The sequence below is a fragment of the Erinaceus europaeus genome, chromosome 5 (genome assembly GCF_950295315.1).
Source record: "Erinaceus europaeus chromosome 5, mEriEur2.1, whole genome shotgun sequence".
NCBI lineage: Eukaryota > Metazoa > Chordata > Mammalia > Eulipotyphla > Erinaceidae > Erinaceus > Erinaceus europaeus.
In genome coordinates, this window is record NC_080166.1 from 6,815,825 (window position 1) to 6,841,234 (window position 25,410).

The window sequence follows — 25,410 nt, forward strand, 5'->3', positions numbered from 1 at the left end:
TATTTTTCTGATATATATATATATATATATATATATATCCAATATGCAGAGGAAAAACAACTTTGAAGCATGTCCGTAGTTCAAATAGACAAAAACATACAAACAAATAAATAAACATACAAACAAATAAATAAAACCAGGGGCTAGATAGAATGAAAAAAAACGTATTTTGGGGGCCGGGTGGTGACACACTTGGTTGAGTGCACATTCTTTTTTTTTGGCAAATATTTATTACTCAACCCCAAAGTCAGTATATTTTTTTATTTATTTTTTATTTTTTAATTATTAATCTTGTCTTCACATTAACATCTACCGCTGTAGTGATCATGTACATGTTGACTAATGAAATGATTAAGGAGGTTATATAAGAAGAAAAGTACATATCCATCCTGGAAGCAGATTTGGCAGAAGCTATGGAAGCCACACGTACAGTCTCCAGGGGATGGCTTCCTGGCTTGGAACTCTGGGTGAAAATTTTCACTCTCAAGTGAAATATTTTGTATGACTCGAAATTAGTAATAAACATCATGCAATTTCCTAGTTTGAGATTCTCGTCAAGAAGAAATGTGTATACAGATATACTGGCCCTCCACCCCTCCACTATGTGTTTCTGTAGGCCTTCCTAATTATTCACCCTCCATGCCTATACCCATCCCTACCTTAGCTTACCTCAAATCCTTAGGCAAAAAAAAAAGACAACACCATCTTTTGTTTTAATATTTATTTCCTTTTGTTGCCTTATTGTTGTAGTTATTATTGTTGTAACTGATGTCAGCACTGTTGGATAGGACAGAAAGACATGGAGAGAGGAAGGGAAGACAGAGAGGGGAAGAGAAAGACAGACACCTGCAGACCTGCTTCACTGCCTGTGAAGCGACTTCCCTGTAGGTGGGGAGCCAGTAGCTCGAACTGGAATTCTTAAGTTGGTCCTTGCGCTTTGAGCCACATGCGCTTAACCTGCTGTGCTATGGCCTGAGTCCCGACAACACCATCTGTCAATAAGATTGGCTACTAATGATGTGAGGCATCTCCTAGCATCAAAATATTGTTACGTTCTTGTTTTTTAAAATAAGATCCGTGGGCTAGGTGGTGGTCATCCTGTAGCGTTCACACAATACCATGCACAAAGACCAAGGCCCAAGGCCCTAGCCCTCACCTGCAGAAAGGTGGGGTGGGTGACTAGCAAGTATTGGAGCAGTGCTGCAGATGTCTCTTTTTCTCTTTTCCTTTCCATTTCTCTGCGTCTCTATTAGAAAAAGAAAAAGGAAGATGTAGAATGGCCACTGGAAGCCTTGGCACTGTCATGCAAACATCTAGCCCCAGCAATAACCCTCACGGCAAAAAAAAAAAAAAAAGTGAAATAAAACCTAAAATATCATAGAATCCTCGCTTTGATCAGCAGCATGATAAATATTCCTTTAAGTCTCTGCCAATGACTCAAGTTTCCGGAGAAATTGAGCAATGAAGGTATCGGCCCCTTCTAAGTCTTGGCGATTGTGGAGCACAGGGCATGATATATAACTGCAGTGCTAATAAAAACGGTCGCATGTACCCACGGCTCCACATGTGCCGACACTGCAGCAAACACTTCATAGTCCCTGACTTTTTTATCCTCCTAAGTGCTAGTATCTCTCTGTTTACAGAGTAGAAATTAAGACTCTGAGAGACAAAGCAAATGGTGAAGGAGATAGAGTGATTGTGACAGAGGATTTTGGCAAAAGATACTGCCAGTGAAATGGCAAAGGTCTGAGTCATTTCTGAATGTAACTCCACCTTCAGAATAAATTCAGGATACAGGATCTTGGTCAGCATGTCTTGCTTAAAGTGCTTGCTTAAAACCATGACTTTCAGTTTTATAAGTAAAGAAGAAAATAAGGAACAAAGTTTACATACTTCTTAAAGTTGCATAATGACAATAAATTTGCATTGACTACAACTAGGAATTTTGGGATGGCCCAGTTCCTTAGGTCTGAATCTTTTCCTGAATAAATTTCAAAGTAATATAGGAGTGCAAGCTGGATCCTATGTTATGTACTCATACTTATGTTGTACACTACTTTGTAGCTCTTGTCTGTGAACTTTTAAAGTAATTAGCTGTTGGTGCTAGAAGGAGGTGTACCTGGTTACATTACAAGTGAGCAAGGACCAAGTTCAAGCCCCTGGTCCTCACCTGCAAAGGGAATTCCTCATGAGTGGTGAAGCAGGGCTGCAGGTATCTCTCTATTTCTCTTCTTCTCTATCTCCCTTTCCCCTCTCAATTTCTCTGTCTCTATCCAATAACAAATAAATAAAAATGATTAAAAATTGAAGTAACTTAAAAATATGATAAATCATACATACCACTGCATGTAGTGTTGCCCAGCTTCAGTAGAAGATAACTCAAGATTCGGTATTTCCAGCTGTATGGCTGTAGCACATGGAGACATCTAAACAGTGCTAGAGATAAGTAAGATAAGTGTTAGGGTTTGAATAGAGTTATCCTCTCTAATGTCTAATAGTACTGTGAATTCATTATTTCCGGTGGCTGTATTGTTCTATAAAGTCACTACATTTCACTTACATTGTAACTGATGTAGAAATGCATTAAAAACTACTAAAACTATAGCAATGTCTTCAAGAACAGGTTATAAATCAGATAAAATTATTCATTTCTATTTAGTTAGGATTTCTACAAAGGAAAAATTTCTTTCTTGTTTGCTTTCCCCGAATAGAGCACTGCCTAGCCAAGGAAAACACACCAGAAGAAGTCGGTGAAGTATCTAGTTTAGTAAAGATGTTTCTGTTGAATGAAACCTTTTACATAATTTGTTCTTGCCCAATTATTTTTTATTCATTTCACTGAGAGGTGAATGGATTAGTGAACAGTTGTGGATACCTGGGTACAATTTCTCATCTCCTCAGACAGGTGTTGGCAAAACACTCTCTCCACCATCTTCCCCTCACTATCACACCCCAGGACCCTGAGGCCAACCTCCCACCAAACCCCTTCCTGCCTTCATTCCCCAGAGTTCTCTGCTTTGGTGCAATGCGCCCAACCCAGCCCAATGTTTACTTTGTGTTTTCCCTTTCTGTCTTTGTTTCTCAAATTCCACCTACAAGTGAGATCATTTGGCATCCAACCCTCTTTTTCTTCTTCTTCTTTTTTACTTATTTCACTTAAGATTATTTCTTCCTCGCTCACAATTCATTATTTAGTGCTAACATTTCCTGTTTGATGTTCTTTTTACTCTCTAATAAAAAAAAAAAAATTCAGCCCAAGAGGTGATTGTTCAGTTTTCAGATTGTTCAGTATTTTTCCTTAAGACTTTTGGATGTCTTAGGAAAATGTAAAAACTTGATTCAAAAGAGTGAAATGGATCTTTTGGCATGAAATATGGTACTTGCATACAAATTATTCATTTGAATCACAAAACCCATAAATGTAGGCTGGGTAGCATATTTGCACACCAGCCAAAATATAACCTAAAACGATACTACTTAATTGCTTTATTTAGAACTCCCTTCACTTAAATTAACTACAAAATAATGCATTTAATGATTTGCATGTAGTAAAATGTGTATATTTGTAATTATGAGGGCATATTTAAGTCGATGTCCTACTTGGAAAAGGGAATGAAGCAAAATCCATTATTTATTTTGATTTTGAAAGAATAGCAAAATCTGGCAAAAAGTAAGCTGTCAAGCACGCAGCTCCTTTTAAATTACCACCAGGTTTCCCTTTGTTTACATGACAAAGGTTCTCCCTTTCTGCAATGATACGGAATGTTTTTTCCCGTTTTTAGAGTTCTTATTTGAGACTATAACACAAGCTTCAAAACTGGGCTATGTCCTGCCACTCAAGCTAATCCGCGTTTTCCAATTCACAAATAACAGAAATGATGTATGCTATTAAGACCCAAACTTCCCTTCACGCGCCAGAAACCCAGGGCACCTTCAGACCCCTGCCAGCCAACATATCAACAACTATACTGAAAGCTCTTAACCCCCTTCCAATAAAATAGTAAAAGGGAAAGAAACTACACAAACTGCATAATTTTCCACTATAGGGAGTGAGGGTTTGAACTCTTATGAAAATCTATACTTTTGGGAGTCGGGCAGTGGTGCAGCAGGTTAAGCGAGATGTGGTGCAAAGCGCAAGGACCGGCTTAAGGATCCTGGTTCGAGCCCCCGGCTCCCCACCTGCAGGGGAGTCGCTTCACAGGCGGTGAAGCAGGTCTGCAGGTGTCTGTCTTCCTCTCCCCCTCTCTGTCTTCCCCTCCTCTCTCCATTGCTCTCTGTCCTATCCAACAACAACGACATCAATAACAACAATAATAACCACAGCAATGTTAAACAACAAGGGCAACAAAAGGGAAGATAAATAAATATTTTTATTTAAAATTTTAAAAAATTTTTTAAGTTCAAACTTTCAGAGCAGGTACATTTAGAATGATTCTCTGGTCTAAGGGACTGGAACCGGGATCCTTGAATGGGTCCTTGTGCTTCTTCGAACTATGTGCACTTAACCCGGTGCGATACCGCTCAGCTCACTACAATTAATTGATTTTCTAGACTCTTTTTCCTCACTGATATACGGATAACCAGTTCTTTAAAGACTGTCATAATTTAGCAACCTTTGAAATGTTACACTGACTTTTTTTTTTTCAAGAAAAGGTTGGTCAGGCTGGAGAGATAGTATAATGTGTACATGCAGGACTTCCATACCTGAGGCTCTGAGCTCTCAGGTTCAGTTTCCAGCACCGCCATAAACCAGAGTTGAGCAGTGCTCCAGGAAGCAAGCAAGCAGGAAAGGAGGGAGGAAGGGAGGGAGGGAGGGAAGAAAGGAAGGAAGGAAGGAAGGGAGGAAGGAAGGAAGGAAGGGAGGAAAGGAGGAAGGGAGGGAGGAAGGGAGGAAGGGAGGAAGGAAGGAAGGAAAAATGGGAGGGAGAGAGAGAGGGAGGGAAGAACGGAAGGAAGGAAGGAAGGGAGGAAGGGAGGAAGGGAGGAAAGAAAAGAGGGCTGGACATGAGCCAATCTTAATGTTCACACCTAGAATTTCATGTGACTACTTAAAGGATATTTCCCAACTGCTATAGGTACTTTCTATATAACCCTTTTGACATTATGAAGTGGAATATAATCTTGTGACACTCTAAAATTTCTTTACCGTGAGGGTTTATTCCATGCCATGGACATATTTTCAGAGTATAGAATTTCAAGACCAATTCTTAGAAGAAAATCAGAAATTAATTATAGTGTTACCCAACATGAATAGCATGGAGTCTGCCTAGTGAATCATAAAAAAGCAATAACTATGACATGCACTCTCTTGGCAAAAGGCCAAAATACAATCATCTCTAAATATTAATCAGAGTACATTATTAAAAAAATCAACTTAAAGAGAGATACATCTAATTATGAAAAATGTAAAAGGCATTCTCATGTTTAGTGTTTACATTTAATTTAATTCAATGCAATTTCAAGTTGGAAGGAAAACCAAAGTTTTCCTGAGACTAAAGATTACATGGTAAATCTGGTTTAAAAGGGGGAGGGGGACTTGTAAATCTAGACTCCTGGGGAAAAAATGTCTTCAAAACTTCTTTTTAAAATATCTTTATGGGGAGTTGGACAGTAGCGCAGTGGGTTAAGCACACATGGCATGAAGCACAAAGACAGTCGTAAGGATATGGGTTCAAGCCCCCAGAGCCCCACCTGCAGGGGAGTCACTTCACAAGCGGTGAAGCAGGTCTGCAGGTGTCTGTCTTTCTCTCCCCCTCTCTGTCTTCCCCTCCTCTCTCCATTTCTCTCTGTCCTATCCAACAACAGAAACAGCAATAACAACAACAATAATAACTACAAAAATGAAAACAACAAGGACAACACAAGGGAAAATAAATAAATATGTAAATATATCTTTATTAATTTTAGAGAAGGAGAGAGAGAGAGAGAGGGCGAGAGAGGAACCTCTATCCCTTCTTCATCACTCACAAAGCCTTCCTCCTGCAGGTGGGCACCAGGGGCTTGAACCCAGGTCATTGTGCACTGTAATATGTGCGCTCAACCAGGTGTACCACTGCCCGGCCCCCTCTTCAAAACTTTTCTTATCCCCACCCAAAAGCAATGTGTAAACATTAATGTGCAAAAAGATTTTTTGTTAAATAAAGCTGCCAATAATTTATGTATTTAGGTATTTAATACTGGTATTTAGTTTAGGTATTTAATACTGTGTGCACAGTTACAATTCACAATGTATGGAATGTTATGTTTTCATGGCTACCTTAAAGCTCTATTTTGTTTCTTTACATACAGAATTGGATGGACATGAGCTTGTTTTACCCTAAAGAATCTAGAAATTTGGGAGTCGGGTGGTAGCACAAGGGGTTAAGCGCATATGACACAAAACTCAAGGACCGGCATAATGATCCCGGTTCCAGCCCCCGGCTCCCCATCTGCAGGGGAGTCGCTTCACAGGCATTAAGCAGGTCTGCAGGTGTCTGTCTTTTTCTCCCCCTCTCCGTCTTCCCCTCCTCTCTCCATTTCTCTCTGTTCTATCTAACAACGAGGACATCAATAACAACAACTACTACTACAACAACAGCAAAAAACAAAAAGGACAACAAAAGGGAAAATAAATAAAATATAAAAAAGGAGATTTAAAAAAAACTGAATCTTTAAAATTAGTATAAATGTAATGGGTAATATCAGGTATATATGAAGAGTATATTTCTTTTTAACTTTACAGGAAATTAATTTTACATAAAGCATTTTTTCTATTACATTATTAGTGATACCTTATCTTAGGTAGTATTCTCATTTTACATAAAAATACTATACTTTGGGGGGCTGGGTGGTCGCCCACCTGGTTGAGCACACATGTTTCACTGTGCAAGGACCTGGGGTTCAAGCCCAGGGTCCTCACTTACGGAGGAGTTGTGGGGAAGCTTTGCAAGTGGTGAAGTGTTGGGAAAGGGCCACTGTCCATCAAGTCCAGGCCATTATTTCCATGAGAGTCTGAGCAGGTTAGCCCCGAGCCCCGTCCTTTACGGGTAGTAGGCAGGTCCCTCCTGACCTCATGAACTTATAATGGATGGTCTTTTTCAGACTGGGAACCTTCCTGCACATGCTTCCTCATCCCCTTTGAACAAGAGCCATGAATTACCGTGTATGGCCAACGGAAACCCACCACAAATATCCTGGCTTTGTTCAACTGTCCCCTTCCCCTGCCAGAGGTGCTTGTAATTGACCTATAGAGAAGACAAATCAAAAACTCTACCTATGTATTGTGAGCTAGTGACCAGATCCTTTATGGTCACTTCCCAGCTAAGATCAAACATCTGACAGGTCAAGATTGAACTCTGCATTGTGCATATGGCTTAATGGTTATCTTAGCCTCTCTCAGACCTTGTGGGTATATCTACCTGCTTGTATCCCCCAATAAGGGAGCCGTCCGTGAGGCTTCTCCCAGAGCAGGTCCTGTGTGTTTCCTTCCTCTCTGCGCATTCTCATAGTCACGGTCTCCCTGGAGCCTCAGGGGCCACCCCAGTCTCTGCCACCAGTGGCCAGTGGTGCAAGGATGACCCACAGTGAAACAGGGCTGCAGGTGTCTTTCTTTTTCTCCTACTAGATCCCCCTTCCTTCTTGATTTCTGTCTGTCTCAATCCCATCAAGATACAAAGTTTTTAAAATACTGCACTTTTGTGCTGATTCTAACTTTCCTTAAAGCTGTCTACTAGCAATCAACAGACCTGAGAGTTTAGAGGATATGCTCATATCGGAAGAACAGATACATTGAGAAAATATATTTCTTTTTGTGTGCAATTTTCTCAATTATTTAATAGTTTTCTTCCACATCATTAATTATGCTTGTGACTAGGCTCAATCTGTCAATTAAACACCCGTGTATATTAAATTATTATATATTTTTTCTCTCTAGAATACCTACTTGATGACCCTTTTCTTAATTCACCCTGTTTATTCTTTGGCTATAACACCATGTTCTTTAGTCAAATCTCAGATTTTTTCCACAGGAGCTTCTTTTTAAAATTTGTATTATCTTTATTTATTTATTGGATAGAAACAGCCAGAAATCAAGAGGGAAGGGGGTGGTAGAGAAGGGAGAGAGCCAGAGAGACACCTGCATCCCTGCTTCACCACTTGCAAAGCTTTCCCCCTGCAGGTGGGGACCGGGGGCTCGAACCTGGGTCCTTGCACACTGTAACATGTGTGCTACCAACTGGCCCCCCCACAGGAGCTTCTTAAACGTTTTTCCCACATTCTGCTTTCCCCCACTAAGGTATAAACACATTTTTTATATATATTTATTTTTCCTTCTGTGGCCCTTGTTGTTTTATTGTTATTGTAATTATTGTTGTTATTGATGTTGTCATTGTTACATAGGATGGAGAGAAATAGAGAGAGGAGGGAAGACAGAGGGGGAGAGAAAGACAGACACCTGCAGACCTGCTTCACCACCTGTGAAGCGACTCCCCTGCAGGTGGGGAGCCGGTGTCCACACATTTTATAGGACTCTCCAGTCTAAGTTACTGATTAGCCCATGTCTATTGGACAAGGTATATTATCCTTACTTTACAGAAAACTGAATATGTGCTTTCCAAATTAGTTTATACTGCCAACAGTCCATAGTTAAAGATGATTTCCACTGTATTTGTTGCAAATTACTATTATGGATAACATCATTTAGCTTCCCAATAACTTTCTACATTCATGAAAAAAGTGGTTCTTTCTGTTTCCCTTTAATTGTTGTGATATGCCATCATCAATATGTATACTAGAACAGGAATTCTATCTATTTAAACTTAAATCCTAAAGAACTGTAGTTGTGTTCATTAAATGTACCATTATTTAAAAAACTAAAAATGTACTATTGTTTGAATTTGGAGGAGGGCACCAACGTGGAAATCTCTGGGCTGAGGGTGGGGGTGGGAGTTCAGCTTCACTGGGGTGGGGGTGGGGTCGGTTGGGATGGGTCACAGCCTTTCAGTGGTGGGAATGGTGTTTATGTCCACTCCTATTAATTTGTAGTCACATAAATCACTAATTAATATGAGAGTGGAAATATTGATTGCAAATAAAACTAAAATGTACCATTGTTTATTTCACTTTCTTTTTTTTTTTCAGCCAAAATATCATTTTATTGTTATATGACAGAGGTAAATTGAGAAAGGATGGGGAATTAGAGAGGGAAACAGAAAGAGACACCTGCCATACTTCACCACTTGTGAAGATCACTGTGCATGTGGACAGCAGGGGCTTGGACTCTGGTCCTTGCACATGGTAGGCAATGTGCATACTTAACCAGATGCATCACTGCCTAGCCCCCTTAATTTCTTTTTTTTTTTTTTTTTTTTTTTTTGCCTCCAGGGTTATCGCTGGGGCTCAGTGCCAGCACTATGAATGCACTGCTCTTGGAGGCTATTTTTCCCATTTTGTTGCTCTTGTTGTGATTGTTATTATTTTTATTGCTGTAGTTGTTGTTGGATAGGACAGAGAGAAATTGAGAGAGGAGGGGTTAGACAGAGAGGGGGAGAGAAAGATAGATAATTGCAGACCTGCTTCACCACTTAAAGAGTGACCTTCCTGTAGGTGGGGATTTGGGGGCTCTAACTGGGATCCTTATACCGGTCCTTGCTTTTAGTCATATGCACTTAACCCACTGCGCTACCACTCAACCCCCTTCAATTTCATTTTTTAACAAATTCAGATTTATCAATTATCTTATGGGAATTAGAAAAATTGCAAATAAGCTATAATTTAGAATGAATTTAAGATTAAAACTAAAATTTCCATCTACTACTTTGAGTGAGCACATTTAAACTCATTAGTCATAAAGCTATACACAGTAAGCTTTTATTCATAAAGCTATATACATTATACATTTTTAAAAATTTTTATATGTATTTATTTTCCTTTTTGTTGCCATTGTTGTTTTTTTATTATTGTTGTAGTTATTATTGTTGTTACTGATGTCACTGTTGTTAGATAGGACAGAGAGAAATTGAGAGAGGAGGGGAAGACAGAGACAGGGAGAGAAAGACAGACACCTGCAGACCTGCTTCACCGCCTGTGAAGCGACTACCCTGCAAATGAGGAGCCAGGGTCTCGAACCGGGATGCTTATGTCAGTCCTTGCGCTTCGCACCACCTGTGCTTAACCCACTGCACTACCGACCAACTCCCTACATTATTTCACTTTCTTAAAGGCTTCATTCAGTGTTGGCAGAGGAAACAATTTAGAGCCTCCTGTTTACTTTCTATTGACATTTGAATACAATACAATAAAACTAGAAAAATACAACATATTTTTGAAAGACTTTGCTTGTTTGAAGCACAGATGCTGGAGTCCAAATTAAATGTGAATGACTTTATTTATAAGTTAACTGACCTATTTATTCCAGAAACGAGCATTCTCCCGTCACACTAACCATATCAATAATGCTCCATCCACTTCGAAGATTTATTGACTGTAGCAGCTCATTATCAATAAGTTTATGTCAATAATGCTGTGTGGACAAACCTACTCATTAAATAGTGCAAAAAAAAAATCTAGCTATGACAGATCAGGCCAAAAGTATTCTTGACTCAGAATAAAGCTTTACGCACATCATATGTGGGTGTGAAAGTCTACCTGAAATATGATGATAATTTTTGAAAAACAAGTCACATCACTAAGGACAAATGTAACAATAAGTGATGACTTTTTAAATTATTTTTTAATCTTATTACATTAATTTATTTATTAGATAGAGATCCAGATCAAGAGGGAAGAGTGATAGAGAGGGAGAGAGACAGAGAGACACCTGCAGCCCTATTTCACCACTCATGAAGCTTTCCCTCCTGCAGGTGGGGGCGGGTGGCTTGAACCTGGGTCCTTGTGCTTTGTAATGTGTATGCTCAACCAGGTGCGCCACCATCCAGCTCCCGTAACAATAAGTGATGACTTATTAATAAAAAAAATCAATTTCTAAGAAGTATACGTGGCAAAGGAAGGAAAGAGTAGTGTGGGTAAAGTTAGGGCATCCTACAAAAATTAATCTGTAAACATTCTGCATTCAGAATATCATATACCCTTTCAAAGATGATACTGAATTTACATCCAAACTGGAAACATAGTGACAGAGGTGCAGACCTCTGTCCACCAACTGGCATATTTGTTGAGGAAGTTTCTCTATGAGTTTTCTTTTTTTTTTTTTTTAAATTTTCCCTTTTGTTGCCCTTGTTGCTTTATTGCTGTAGTTGTTATTGGTGTTGTAGTTGCTATTCATGTTGTTGTTGGATAGGACAGAGAGAAATGGAGAGAGGAGGGGAAGACAGTGAGGGGGAGAGACAGACACCTGCAGACCTGCTTCACTGCCTGTGAAGCGACTCCCCTGCAGGTGGGGAGCCAGAGCTCGAACCGGGATCCTTAAGCCGGTCAATGGGCTTCGCAGGCGGTGAAGCAGGTCTGCAGGTGTCTGTCTTTTCCTCCCCTCTCTCTCTTCCCCTCCTCTCTCCATTTCTCTCTGTCCTATTCAACGACAACAACATAACAATAAAACAAGGGCAACAAAAGAGAATAAATACTTTTAAAAAGTTTTTAAAAAAAAACAAAAACAAAGACAGTGTCCTGTGGATGTCCTTTTAAATATTCTTTTTATGTGTTTTGAATAGAGAAGAGAGAAATTGAGAGGCAAAGGGAGAAGGGGGTAGAAAAGAGGATGAGAGAGAGAAAGTGCTCATGGCTTCATCACTCATGAAGCTTCCCCACTGAAGATGGGGACTTGGGGATCAAACCTGGGTCCTTTTGCACTGTAGCATGTGTGTTCTGCTGTGTGAGCTATTGCCTGGCCCCTCACACGCCTTAGTTGATAGAGTTTATAAGTGGCGTCAGTAGGAAAGAATAAATAGTATTTTTATAACCCCTAGAAAGGTATAAATAATGCACAGTAATGACTATCTCATTTCTACTATAACATCTTTAACATAAATTAAAGTAAAAGAACTGTAGTGAAAGATAAGGAAAAAAACTACAAGACTTCTTTAAGTTTCCAGATCAAATGCTGGATTAAAATAACAACATTAAGTATATCTAAATGAAGATGGCTTGGCCCAGAAAGGCTGGCAAACATAACATTTAAGTGAAAAGGGCACCAACATGCTGCCCTCTCTACTAAAATCTCAAAGAATTTTAATTCAAACATAATTAGAGTTTTAGGTAAAGCATTACACATTAATTATCCAGTCTCCAAGGACATGCAAAATAAGGTCCCTCTGCAGTAAGTTGGCTCAGCATTGACTCACTGCTAACTGCCAAGCTAAGAAATTTTTAAAAGGGAATTATATGCAGAGCTTTAACAAGGTAAGTGAATTAAAATAAGATGCAGAGTCATAAATAATTATAGCTGTTATAATTACCGTAATACTATACTCTCACGAAGAAAGATGCACATTGCAAATGGAAAGCCACTTAAATGCTCTAAAAAATGAGAAAATACATTGCCGTTTTACATAAACTATCATTATTTGTTTTAAGGGAAATAATATTAGGAAAGCATTCATGTTTACAGATTCATTTCCATAAAGTTCACAAATGTTTTCTGAGTTAGTCTTCAATAGCTGTTTGTTTATTCAAGTAACTTAAAGATAAACCTGTAGATCACATATGTAAATGATGAGGGCCAGGAGGTGGCACACCTGGTAAAGCACTAAGCATCACTACATGCAAGGGCCCTGGTTCAAGACCCCAGCCTCCACCTACCTGCCTGCAGGGAGGAAGCTTCAAGGGCAGTGAAGTATCATGGCATCTTCCTCTCTCCCTTTCTGTCTCCTCCTTTCCTCTCAATTTCTCTGCATCTATCCAAAAGTAAAGACTTTTTTTTTTGAATGGGGAAAATTAAAAAATGAGGGCCCAGGTGGTGGTGCACCTGGCTAAGCACACACATTACAGTGCACAAAGGCCCAGGTCCAAGTCCCTGATCCCCACCCACAGAGGGAATGTTTCACAAGGGGTGAAGCCGGCCTGCAGATGTCTCTCTGCCTCTCTCCTTTCCAAACTTCCCTCCCCTCTCAACTTCTCTCTGCCTCTATCCAATCATAAATAAACGAAATAAAATATTTTTAAAAAAGAAAGTTGAAGATGGAGACTAGGCGCACTAAATTTGTCATGCAGACACCAAGCCCCAGAGATAAGTCTGGTGGGGCGAAATGGATAATTACATCTCAATAAATCTACAGACTAAATTCTTTTTTTTTCTTTATTGGGAGATTAATGGTTTACAGTTGACAGTAAAATACAATAGTTTGTACATGCATAACATTTCCCAGTTTCCACATAACAATTCAACCCCCTCTAGGTCCTCCTCTGCCATCATGTTCCAGGACCTGAACCCTGCCCCCGCCCCTGAGTCTTAGTTTGGTGCACGACACAAACTCCAGTCCAAGTTCTGCTTCCTGCTTTCATTTCTCATCTTGTTTTTCAACTTCTGTATAGACTAAATTCTAAAATTTCTCACATATAAAACATGTGCCTTTATTTTTTAATTCCTTTTAAATTTTCATGCAAGATATTGAACTCAAGACACAGAAAATAATCATCTAGGAGGTTAATGCTGATTAACCCTTTTCAGCAACAAGTACTTGCTAAAGATCCCAAACTATCATTAGCTGTTTGAGTAGAAACTGAACAGAAGTGAACCTCTAAGAAGTGAATTTCTTGCTTGGAATTGTCTCTCTAGAAAGTAAAGGATTCACCTACATCTCTCAATATCATTTTGTTTATAACTATGTTCATCTACTTTTGATTAAAGTCATGGGCCACATGGAACATACCTAAAATAGACTTCTAGCTTTTTCCCAACACAAAGACTCCCCAATTTTCATTTGCTCTATTTCTACTTTGGGGTTCCGCGTTACTAAACAATTTGTCCTGCTTTATATCTTACTGCCTTTCAGCTACCAGGTTGCAGACACCAACATGATGACATCCAACCTCCCTGGGCAGATGACCTCACCAATGTGTCCCGGAACCTCACCTCTCCAGAGCCCTGCCCCACTCGGGAAGGACAGAAACATTCTGGGAGTATAGATTGACCTGCCAATGTCCAGTGAAGAAGCAATTACAGAAGCCAGACCTTTTACCTTCTGCACCCCAAAAAGAATTTTGGTCATACTCCCAGAAGAATAAAAAATACAGAAACTTCCAATGGAAGGGACAGGATTGGGAACTCTGGTGGTGGGAACCATATGGAATTATCCTCTTAATCATTATTAAATCACTAATAAAAGATTAATATATACAATTTTTAAATCAATTTAATTTTTGTCTGTAAGTGGTATTCAAATTAAGCCTAAGAATAGCAAAATATATTTTGTTTCCACTTTTATTAAGTTTTATTTTTGTGCTCTGCCAAGAGTACCATCATCCTTTTTTTTTTTTTCTTCAGCCAGAGCACTACCCAGCTTTGGCTTATGATGGTGTCATGTATTCTCATTATAGAGCCAGACCAGTTGAGTCTTGATTTTTGCTTCACACGTGCCCTAGAAAGAAAGTAGATTCAAGTTGATATCTTTGACAAGTCCTGTTTCCGTTAACAACTTGATGCTGTGTTCTAAATACATGTATTGGTTGGGGTTTGTGTGGACTAAACTTGGATACAGCTGTGCTTGGCTCTAGGTTTAAACTCAGCCCAAGGGAGCCTGTCAATGGGGCAAGCAAATTTCAAATCCCTGCTTGAATTAGACTGTGAAGTGTCCCCTTGACCAAAGCAAGTCACATGGCCAAACCCAAGGTCAAGGGAAGGGAAGTGCATTCAGGCTGCCATGTATAGTGGAAAGGAAGGGTAGGAGTGTAATTCTTCTAAAGAGGGAAGGTAACATATGCCTTTCCCTGGACTGGTCAGCTGGGTTTAGATGTCATGGATGACTTAGATCAAGCTTGACTCAAAAAGTCTTTATTTATTTAGTATTTATTTATTATTTTATCGATGAGAAAGATAGGAGGAGAGAGAGAAAGAACTAGACATCACTCTGGTGCCTGTGCTGCCTGGGATTGAACTCAGGACCTCATGCTTGAGAGTCCAGTGCCTTATCCAAAAATTTGTTTCAAATTTTTATTTAATTTTACCACCCTCTATCTTCACTCTTCTTCTCTTCCCATAACCAGACATTCTCAAATGTTTGTGTATCACCTTTCATTTGTACATGTATTACCATTTTATATTCATATATTTTTAGTCGATTTGTTTTTGTTTTTGTTATCATCAAAATGTTACCAACATAGCACATGATTATTTCTCTAGCTTGTAGTACCAACAACACTTTTGATAAGTTTGACTATTTTTTATATAGAGAAAATCATTAGGGGAGCTGGGCCGTGGTGCATGTGGGTGAGAGTACATATTACAAAGTTCAAGGAAGGACCCATATTCAAAACCCTTGTTCTCACCTGCAGGGGGAAAGCTTCTGACTGGTGAAGCAGGGCTGCAGGCATTTCTTCTTTCTTTCTCCCTCTCTATCTCCCCCTTCCCTTTCAATTTCTCTGTCTCTATCCAATAGACAAAATATGTTAAAAACAAGAAAATTTCTATATGCCTGATAAATGAAGATGAGGGCATTGCCAGGCCTCATGTCCTTCATGAGTTCTCTCTCAACTCAATGCTTACAATGAATGGTTTTTGCTATATTTTATATACTTGCCTGATTTTTGTATTATATGTTAGAGATTGAACCGCATGGTGTGTGTGTGTGTGTGTGTGTGTGTGTGTGTGTGTGTGTGTGTGTGTGATAAAGAAACAGGTTATTGAACAATACTTTTCCACAAAGTTTCTGTTAGAAGAGCTAGGATATTACTGAAGTACAATTCATATCCTTTCATTCAATCCTTAGCAACTTAGGTATTTTTGTCGATACCTTAGACTGTTTAAAACAATGAACGTAGAGGAAATTTTGGAGGTATCTATAATGAACATAGAGTTCAGAGCTCAGATTACTAGCGATAGGTGGGTTTTTTTTTTTTTTTTTGCAATATTATGTGATTCACTGATGACTCAGTTACATGAGAAGGGAAACTGCTTTTATCTGAACCTATAAGCAAGTGTGGGTGAGGTTTACTGCCAAGAGGATTTAAATGTCTTGAGGATGCGGGTAGAACAATGCCTTTAAACCCAGGAAGAAAAGACATATTTTCAAGTATGAGGTAGGGGCAGGGGAAGAAAGATCAGTTTGAAATACAAGCAGAGTAGGTGAGTGATTAGCCACACAAATCAAACATAAGAAATGTTATGTAACAAATTATACTAAGCTTTTGATAAAATATCAAGTTTTTTTCTTCACACTGAAAATTAAGAAAGTCCTAAATGATTCCACATTTTTTACTCCAAGTAACTGTATACATTTGATATAGCTCAGAAAATAAGAAGATGGTATAATAACTAGGCCAGAGTAGTAACAGCAATGGGCTCATCTTTGAGGTCCAGAGGTCCCAGGTTCAATCTCTAGGACCACCATAAGCCAGAGCTGAGCAGTGCTCTAGAATCCCCCTCTCTATTCCAAATAAAATAAATAAACCATTCTTAAATTTGAAAATAATAAGATTAAGTATAAAGCTATATTATGTCAGTAAAAAGAAAAATTCATCTAGCATGCCAATCAGCACATTCAGAAGAATGTCAAAGAATGGCTGAGTGGATTATTGCTAGTGTTTATTTTCAAGGATCAAGTTGATGCTGCCTAATAAGAAGGCACCACCACCTTGTGGAAATTCCTTCGAACTACAGACACATGATCCCCCAAACCTAATAGATTCTTAGAGGTTAACAGGTCAACCTGTTTTGTGTTCACTTTTGTAGTTTCACGATTTCTTCAGTCTCTCGCAGCCGTATGCCAGTCTCCCAGCCCACTGTTTCTCTTCATCTCTGGTCTCACTCTGATTGCTTAATTAACTTTTCCACCTAATGTTCAGCTGCCACTTAGAGCACCATGATTTGCAAATCAATTTCTTCATGATTGGTCTATTTAAATGAAGAGACATTCATAGAGTAAATTACCCAAGCTAAAAGTCTAGGTCTTCTTTGTCTTACTGTCCCAAGAAACTCTTTATTTATCTGTATTACTCATTGCATAGAGACAGAGAGAAATTGAAAGGGGAAGTATACAGAGAGACACCTGCAGCCCTGTTTCACCTCTCATGAAGCTTTCCCCCTGCAGACAGGGACCGGGGATTCTAATATTTGTCTGTCTCTGTTCCTGAGCTCATATTTACTCTCGGGTAGACTCTTCTACTTTAAGGATGTCGAAATCCTTTTGAGTGTTTAAACATTCTCGCAGCAGAGTGGAGTGAACTTGGAGACCTTTCACAGAAACACTTCTCCCCAGTACAAAAAAAAGTAATCCAGACCTTAAAGAATATGTAAAGACATTGAAGGATGCACTTGACAAGTAAGGTATCTAAATCCATATCAGAAATAAATGGAATTTAAAACTGGTAAAAAGGAAATAATATGTGTATGGTAAAGCATATGAAAGAGGAGAGTATTTCCTTACATGCTTTAAGGATGATTAACTTAGTTTTCTACATGACTTTTTTAACCTTGTGTGAAAAACTCTGAACAATTATTTAATTTAGAGTTTAAGTGGTGTTTTTATCTGTCCAGTTTTGTCTGACGACCCAAATCTCCTTTCTGATTAATAAAAAACATGACTAATTTCAAAAAAGGAATGCACTTGTATATTCAGCCTTTGTGTGTGTGTGTGTGTGTGTGTGTGTGTGTGTGTGTGTGTGTGTGTGCGTGTATGTGTATGTGTGAAGGCCAATACAATATAGGTTGAATTGGTGACAAAGGAACCATAGAGGGAATTAGATAATTAGAGTTGCATGTGTGCTATTTTTTACATATAGGTATGCCAGAGCAAAGGCTTTATGGTAGAGTCAAGCCTTGAACCTGGGATGTCTGGTGCCTTAGATATGACAGTCTATTGTGTTACCATTGGTGTTAACTCTCCAGCCCTGGGGTTACATTTAAAATCAAATCAGGCCACATTTAAAACAGAGACTTTTCAGTACACTTGATGGGGCAGGGAAGAAGCATAGAAGATCACAGTTTTTAAAATTTATTTATTTATCTATAAAATGGAAACACTGACAAAACCATAGGATAAGAGGGGTACAATCCCTACCACCAAAGCTTGGTATCCCATCCCCTCCCCTGGTAGCTTTCCTATTATTTAACCCCATGGGAGTATGGAATCAGGGTCATTATGGGGTGCAGAAGGTGGAAGGTCTGGCTTCTATAATTGCTTCCTTGCTGAACATGGGCACTGACAGGTGGATCCATACTCCCAGCCTGCCTCTCTCTTTCCTTAGTCGAGCAGGGTTCTAAGGGAGTGGAGCTCTGGGACACATTGGTTTGACCAACTGGAGATAACCAGTGATAATGGAAGAACACATTTTAAAGTAGGTTATACCAGCTGTAGATTAGATAAGCAGTATTCAAAAGACAGTATTAAACAAAGGTGGCAGTCTTTGGTCAACATTTCAAGTAGCACCAGGGAGAGTTCCTTGCTTATGTGTCCATTTGCAGGAACTTCATGACCTGTTCTTAGTGGTGGTAGTTGTTGTTAAATAAGTCTGGTTCCCAATGGTTACATATCTGCCAGCATACATTTCTGGCCGATCTAGTTAACTTCCAATGTGGTAAAATTAATGGAATATGTAATTCAAGTTGATTTAGACCTCAGGTTATAAGATTATTTTTTGTGGAAAGAGAGTCTCCTAAAAACATCAGATGGCTCATAGTCAAGATTTTCTAGTCACTCCAGAAAAATAGATTGAAAAAAGTCAACTTGCCATAATTTTACCACCCTCCCCAGGACAGCCACAGTCAATGACTGGTTGATACAAGGTCATATTTTGAAAGCTATTAATAATAAGTCTTATGATTATATCACAGTCCAGCTTCTTATTCTGTCTAATCCTGCTTCTTTCTACAAATGCTGACCCCGAGAACATTGACCATAAAGAAACACTAAAGAGCCAGATAAATAAAGCAACTTCATCAGTTGACATCCATCTTTATCTGACATCACAGTGCTGACACAAAGGGCTACACAGACAGAGTAACCACAATGGTAGTAATGGTGGAATTAAGCTAAAAACATGACATCTCATTTACCGAGGATGATACAACCAGTACTACCCTATATGCCCTTCAGAATGTTTTCTAAACTGATATATCATCCTGTCTAGTATTGCATCAGACTTGAGAGTCTGCTGTGTAGCAAAAAGACAGGATAGTGAGAAAAGAACCATGAAAGCCACTGTTCCTGTTACACACCAGACGCAGTAGCTGATGGTTTCATAGATCACATAAAGGCTTCTTAAAAGCACAGCTAAGGTGTCAGCTTAAAGATAAAATCCTGCAAGGATGATGGATATTACCCTCTAGGATTTGTCATACACACTAAATCAATGACCACTGTAAAATACAAGGACCCAAGAGGTAGAATACATGGGTCTTCGAGCCAGATGATAGGAATAGCAATCCTGTTTACAGCAATCTTTTTTCAGTGACTCGCTTGGAAAAATCTGTGCTTCCTAATTCTGTCACTGGAGATCACAGATAGTATAGCATTTAAGCTACAGTTACTACCCGGACATTCTGGGATCCTTATATCAAAGAACCAGAAGGTAAGAAGAGAGATTGACACTCAGACAAAAGTCATTAATAGGACTTTGTTACATATGGGAAGACAACGGCTGGATTTGGCATCAGGGTTGCTTTTTAAATTTTATTTATGTATTAATGAGGAGAGGAGGAGAAAGAAAGAGAACCAGACATCACTCTGGTCATTGCATGGCCAGGGATCAACCTTGGGACCTCATGTCCAAAAGTCAAACACCACCAGACTCCCAAATTAGTTACACTCAACCTCGTAATCAAGGGAGGTGAGTAGCTCACATGTACTCTCCGGAATTCTGTGTTACACTACCCAAGTACTTGTTTCAGGACTGAAGAAATTATTCTCCCATTGCTGGAAAATAAATTCAAGTTTTGGGATATGTTCCCAGTCCTTTTTAGTAATACCACCAATTTAGGAGACCAAGAAAGTTGTCTTCCAAATTAGTACACATCCAAGAATTCGTAAATATGGAGTCACAAAGGGTAGTTCCCCACACTTTTACTTAAAGACAACTATGAAAGCCCACTCCAGATTCAAAGCTAGCCATGAGAATGACTGAGTCACCTCCTGTATTTGTATCACAGTTCAAATTCCCCTTCTGCTCAACTCTACTGCCATCCATAAGACACTTTCCACAGTATGAGGGGATCTCACTCACAGGCAGAAGTTGACAAACAAGATGAGAAGAAAAAACACTAAAGCAGAACTTGGAATGAAGTTGCTATATTGCACTAAAGTAAAAGACTCTGGGATGTGATGGGGGAGTGCCGGAGGGTTGAGGTCCTGGGACACGATGGCAGAGGACCTAGTGAGGGTTGTATTGTTATGTGGAAAAGTGAGAAATATTATGCATGTACAAACTATTGTGTTTACTGTGGACTATAAAACATTAATCCCTAATAAAGGAAAAAATAAATTAAAAAGACTTTCCACATACTAATTCTCATTCTAGAAGAATGTGTTCCAGTGCATTCAATCAGTGACATCTACCAATATTAAGTGAATTCAGTACTTTTGTGGATTATTTAAACTTTTTTCTTTTTGCCTCCAGGGTTATTACGGGAGCTCAGTGCCTGCACCACACATCCACGGCTCCTGGAGGATATTTTTTTCCCTTTTGTTGCTCCTGTTGTTTAATCATTGTTCTTACTATTGTTGTTATTGCTGTCATTATTGTTGGGTAGGACAGAGAGAAATTGAGAAAGGAGGGGAAGACAGAGAGGGGGAGAGAAAGACAGACACCTGCAGACCTGCTTCACCACTTGTAAAACAATACAAAAATAATGATAGGGTAATGGTGTGCATCTTACATCCTTTCACCCTAGCTGCATGGAAATCACTTTGGTGGGCAGGGGTAGATAGCATAATGCTTATACAAAGAGACTCTCATGCCTGAGGCTCCCAAGCCCCAGGTTCAATCTCCCTGCACCACCATAAGCCAGAGCTGAGCAGTGCTCTGGTATTTCTCTTAGTGTCTTTCTCTCTCTGCACCTCTCTCAGAAATAAAATAAATAAAATACTTGAAAAAAACAAAAGAAAATCACTTTGGCAATATAAGTTCCTTCATTAGCATTTTTGCTCACAGAAGAGGACACGGACACTCTAATAGATTTCTTTAGAACAACTACTATTCACCTTACAACGGACACTCTAATAGATTTCTTTAGAACAACTACTATTCACCTTACAAATGAATCATGATGTGTACTATGTATCATTTCAGCATTCACCCCACCTAGTTGTCAAGGAAACAGACAGGATCATTTAAGGAAGTAGTGAAAAAAATATCGGTAAAAGAAAAGAAGTGGTATATTTTACAGGGTAAGAGTTTCCTTAGTCTAGTAGATGGAACTTCATGAGTTCCCAGTTTAATAAACAAACCCAAATTCAGTGCAGACATAGAATATAAACATTTCAGAAATGATAACATGAGCAACAGCTACTGATTTCAGAATAACTGGCTGAATATTATGCATAGATACCTAATGAATTCACTATGCCAGCAAAATGTATACTTTGTCCACATCTGAAAACTAGTTATCAGGCTTAATTTAGTTAGTTATTTCTTTAAATTGGTAATTATAAGCAAGTCAATGAACAGTTGCTAAGACACTAATATTTTATTTAAAGTAATAAATTTGTTTGCCTGTTATAAGACTGTACTTCTAAAAATCATTTTTGTAAATCAATGTTTCCTCACTTAAAAAAAAACCAGTCAACATATAGAAATGATTAAAAGCTCAATCTTTACGTCAAGTGCTCTTGTAATAAATGCACAGTTAATTTACAAAGGTAGTAAGTAAGATTACACATTCAGAAGACTATAGATGAAAATAATTTCAGGGATTACTTGGACAGATATTGGAAAATTGAAAGAAATAATAAGAAAAAGTGAAGAATCCCAAGAACAGCAAAAGCATAAAGCCACAGTCCTTCCCTCACAAACTCAAAAAAGATTAGCAGAAGTTGGTAAGAGAAGAATGGTACCCAGCAGATAGCCATGATGATTCTACAAGGAAGTCAGGTAGGAAAGTATTAGAAGTGGAAGTAGGGTCCATCCTCCCAGAGGGTTAAAGAACAGGAAAGCTATCAGGGGAGGGGATGGGATACGGAGTTCCGGTGGAGGGAACTGTGTGGAGTTGTACCCCTCTTATCCTATGGTTTTGTTGGTGTTTCCTTTTTATAAATAAGAATTAAAAAAAAAATCAATGACACAGAGGGAACTAAAGCAAAAAGAAAATGAGCAAATCTTGATGGGTAGAGTAAAACAAGAACTGTTGTAATACTACGCTGATTATTAGATAATTGCTACAGAATCGTGGGGAGACACAATGTCTGTTTTTTTAAATATTTATTTTATTTATTTATTCCCTTTTGTTGCCCTTGTTGTTTTATTGTTGTAGTTATTATTGTTGTTGTCGTTGTTGGATAGGACAGAGAGAAATGGAGAGAGGAGGGGAAGACAGAGAGAAGGAGAGAAAGATAGACACCTGCAGACCTGCTTCACCGCCTGCGAAGCGACTCCCCTGCAGGAGGGGAGCCGGGGTTCGAACCGGGATCCTTTTGCCAGTCCTTGTGCTTTGCGCCACCTGCGCTTAACCCGCTGCGCGACAGCCCGACTCACTCAATGTCTGTTTTGATAATGATTTTCCCAGGACTCACTAGGACACACTATAAATGTAAACTACAAACTGTATTTCAAAATCTTTGTGAAAAAAAAAGTAAAGCATATCATTAGATTATTATGTACTTAATGGCAACAGCATACTATTTTATGTATATTTACATTTGAATTAAATACAATTATTAAAAAAAAGTGGAAGTAGGGTAAGAAAACTCAAAGCCACTTTGAGAGCTTCAAAGTGTAAAGCATTGGGTAAAAACAATCAAATTTAAGGGAAATAAAAGACTTGGGTTCTGACACTTGAATAGTGTAGTCTCCCAGAATAGGGTAGAAAATTCATTCAGGAAAACAAATAGAAATCAACAGTCAAATATCTACTTAGTTATTATTTACATAGTATAATTACCCGAGACATCGTATTTAGCCTACGTTTCTGTGTGTCTGTGCCTTCACCTCTAAGGTGCAGTTAATATGATCTTCCAAGTAAGGATTTTGTAGAATATATGAAAATGACTAGAAAAAGCATAATAGGAAGTCGGGAGGTAGCGCAGCAGCGGGTTAAGCGCAGGTGCAAAGGGCAAGGACCAGCCTAAGGATTGTGGTTGGAGCTCCCCCTCGCCCCAGTTATAACCCTTTTGGAAAAAAAAAGACATAATGTTGAAAATACTTCACCAGGTCCCTCAAATTAGTTAGTTATGTTTTATATGAATCATAAAATTCTTTCTCCATCTTGCAGATATCAAACCCTGCAGACTAGTCTTGCTGGCCAGGCAGATGATGAAAGGATTTTGGGAGATAAAACCAAAGTTCCCCAGCTCCAATAAACACCATTTTCAGTTTCGCTACAAAATCTACCTGGACTCTTAACACTACCCCCTCCTTTTCTTATTTTATTCGTAGGCAAATGTTACAAAGGAGAACAAAGCTCTCTGGATGACTCCGTACTCATTTACTGTTCCTCAAAATGCCAGACTCCACGAGAGACACAATAGTGTCAGCTTTGCATCCTCATTGAAATAAAGATACGAGAGCAGACTTCACTCACTAGATAAAGCCTAGAAAAACGCTTCAAATCAAAAGCAAGCAAAAATATAGAACTAATTAAGTATGCACCCGAGAATCGTAATTTTAGCACTTGCATTTAGCTGTAAAAATTGGCTTTTATTTTACAGAACAGAAAGAGATTTAAAGTCATAGTACCTGCTCTAAGCATTTGTTTGAACTGCCTCAGTTCCCATCATTAGATTTACTGTAGTTTTTAGTAAAATATAATATGCTTAAATTGCATATTTATGAATACTTGCATCTCAAGGACAAGTTAATAATTTTACACGAAATTATAATAAATAATTACTCCTTTGCAGGAGAAGTAAAGAAGGGACCCAAATAAGCATGATAATTGATCTGTCTTGGGTATGACATGCCGACTCCTTTTTAGCTTGATAAATACCACACTCTGTGTGACATCTACCTTACAATGTAATATTTTATCTCACATTATTGTGTGGTTAACATTTATAAAATCTCTGCACAAACTCTATAAAGATGTCCCCTTACAAGTATCTATGTGTATATTTTACACATGGTCATAAAAAATCTCTTTAGCATCTGTAAGGAAATAAGGCTTTATTTTCTATAAAGCAAAAAAAAAAAAAAGTAAAAAGAAAGAACAGACATCAGTAAATGATTATCTAGCAATTAAATCCTATTACATAGTACATCTCATCCAAGAAGTCTTTTGCCATTTGAGCAGTAATGTATATACTGAATGTTTCCTAATGCTACCACTATTACTAATGTCAGGAGTAAGCATAATAATGAGGACGGTGATGTTAATAAGATAGTTATACTGTTTCAATCTCAATAGCTGTAAAAAAAAAAGAATCTGTTTTATATTTACAAATTATTTTTTGATCAATCATGTTATTTTTCTTCACACCAATATTGTGGTATTAATTTAGATTAATGGGAGCAAGGTTCATTGCAGATAAGGAAACGTATATCTGCCCCATGTGTCTCTTGTCTCTAAGATTTGACACTTCACCTTCTCTCTGAACAGGCTTTCCACAGTGTGTTTAAGAAATCTTTTTTAAAAATATATTATTTATTTATTGTTGTTGATGTCGTTGTTGTTGGATAGGACAGAGAGAAATGGAGAGAGGAGGGGAAGACCGAGGGGGGTAGAGAAAGACAGACACCTGCAGACCTGCTTCACCGCCTATGAAGCAACTCTCCTACAGGTGGGGAGCCAGGGGCTCGAACCGGGATCCTTACCCGGGTCCTTGCACTTTGTGCTATGTGTGCTTAACCCACTGTGCTACCCCCAACTCCAAGGTTCCCACCAGCAGCACCAACTGAGAGCAATAAGGGTGCCTCTTAGTCAAGAGAAAGCAACTGAACTGAAATGGACAAATGCGGGTTGGGAGAAGATGCCTTACTCTGCAGTGGTCCAGATCTTATGACTAGCGCTCAGATGGGCTCCCGGATGCTGCAGTTTGTCTGGATGCCTCAGCAGGCTTCTCAGGCATCAGTCGTGACCAGTTCTGGTGACCTGGATATGAAGCCGAATTTCAGGTTAGAAATAGTGTGAGAGGGGAGTCGGGCGGTAGCACAGCGGGTTAAGCAGCATGAAGCCCA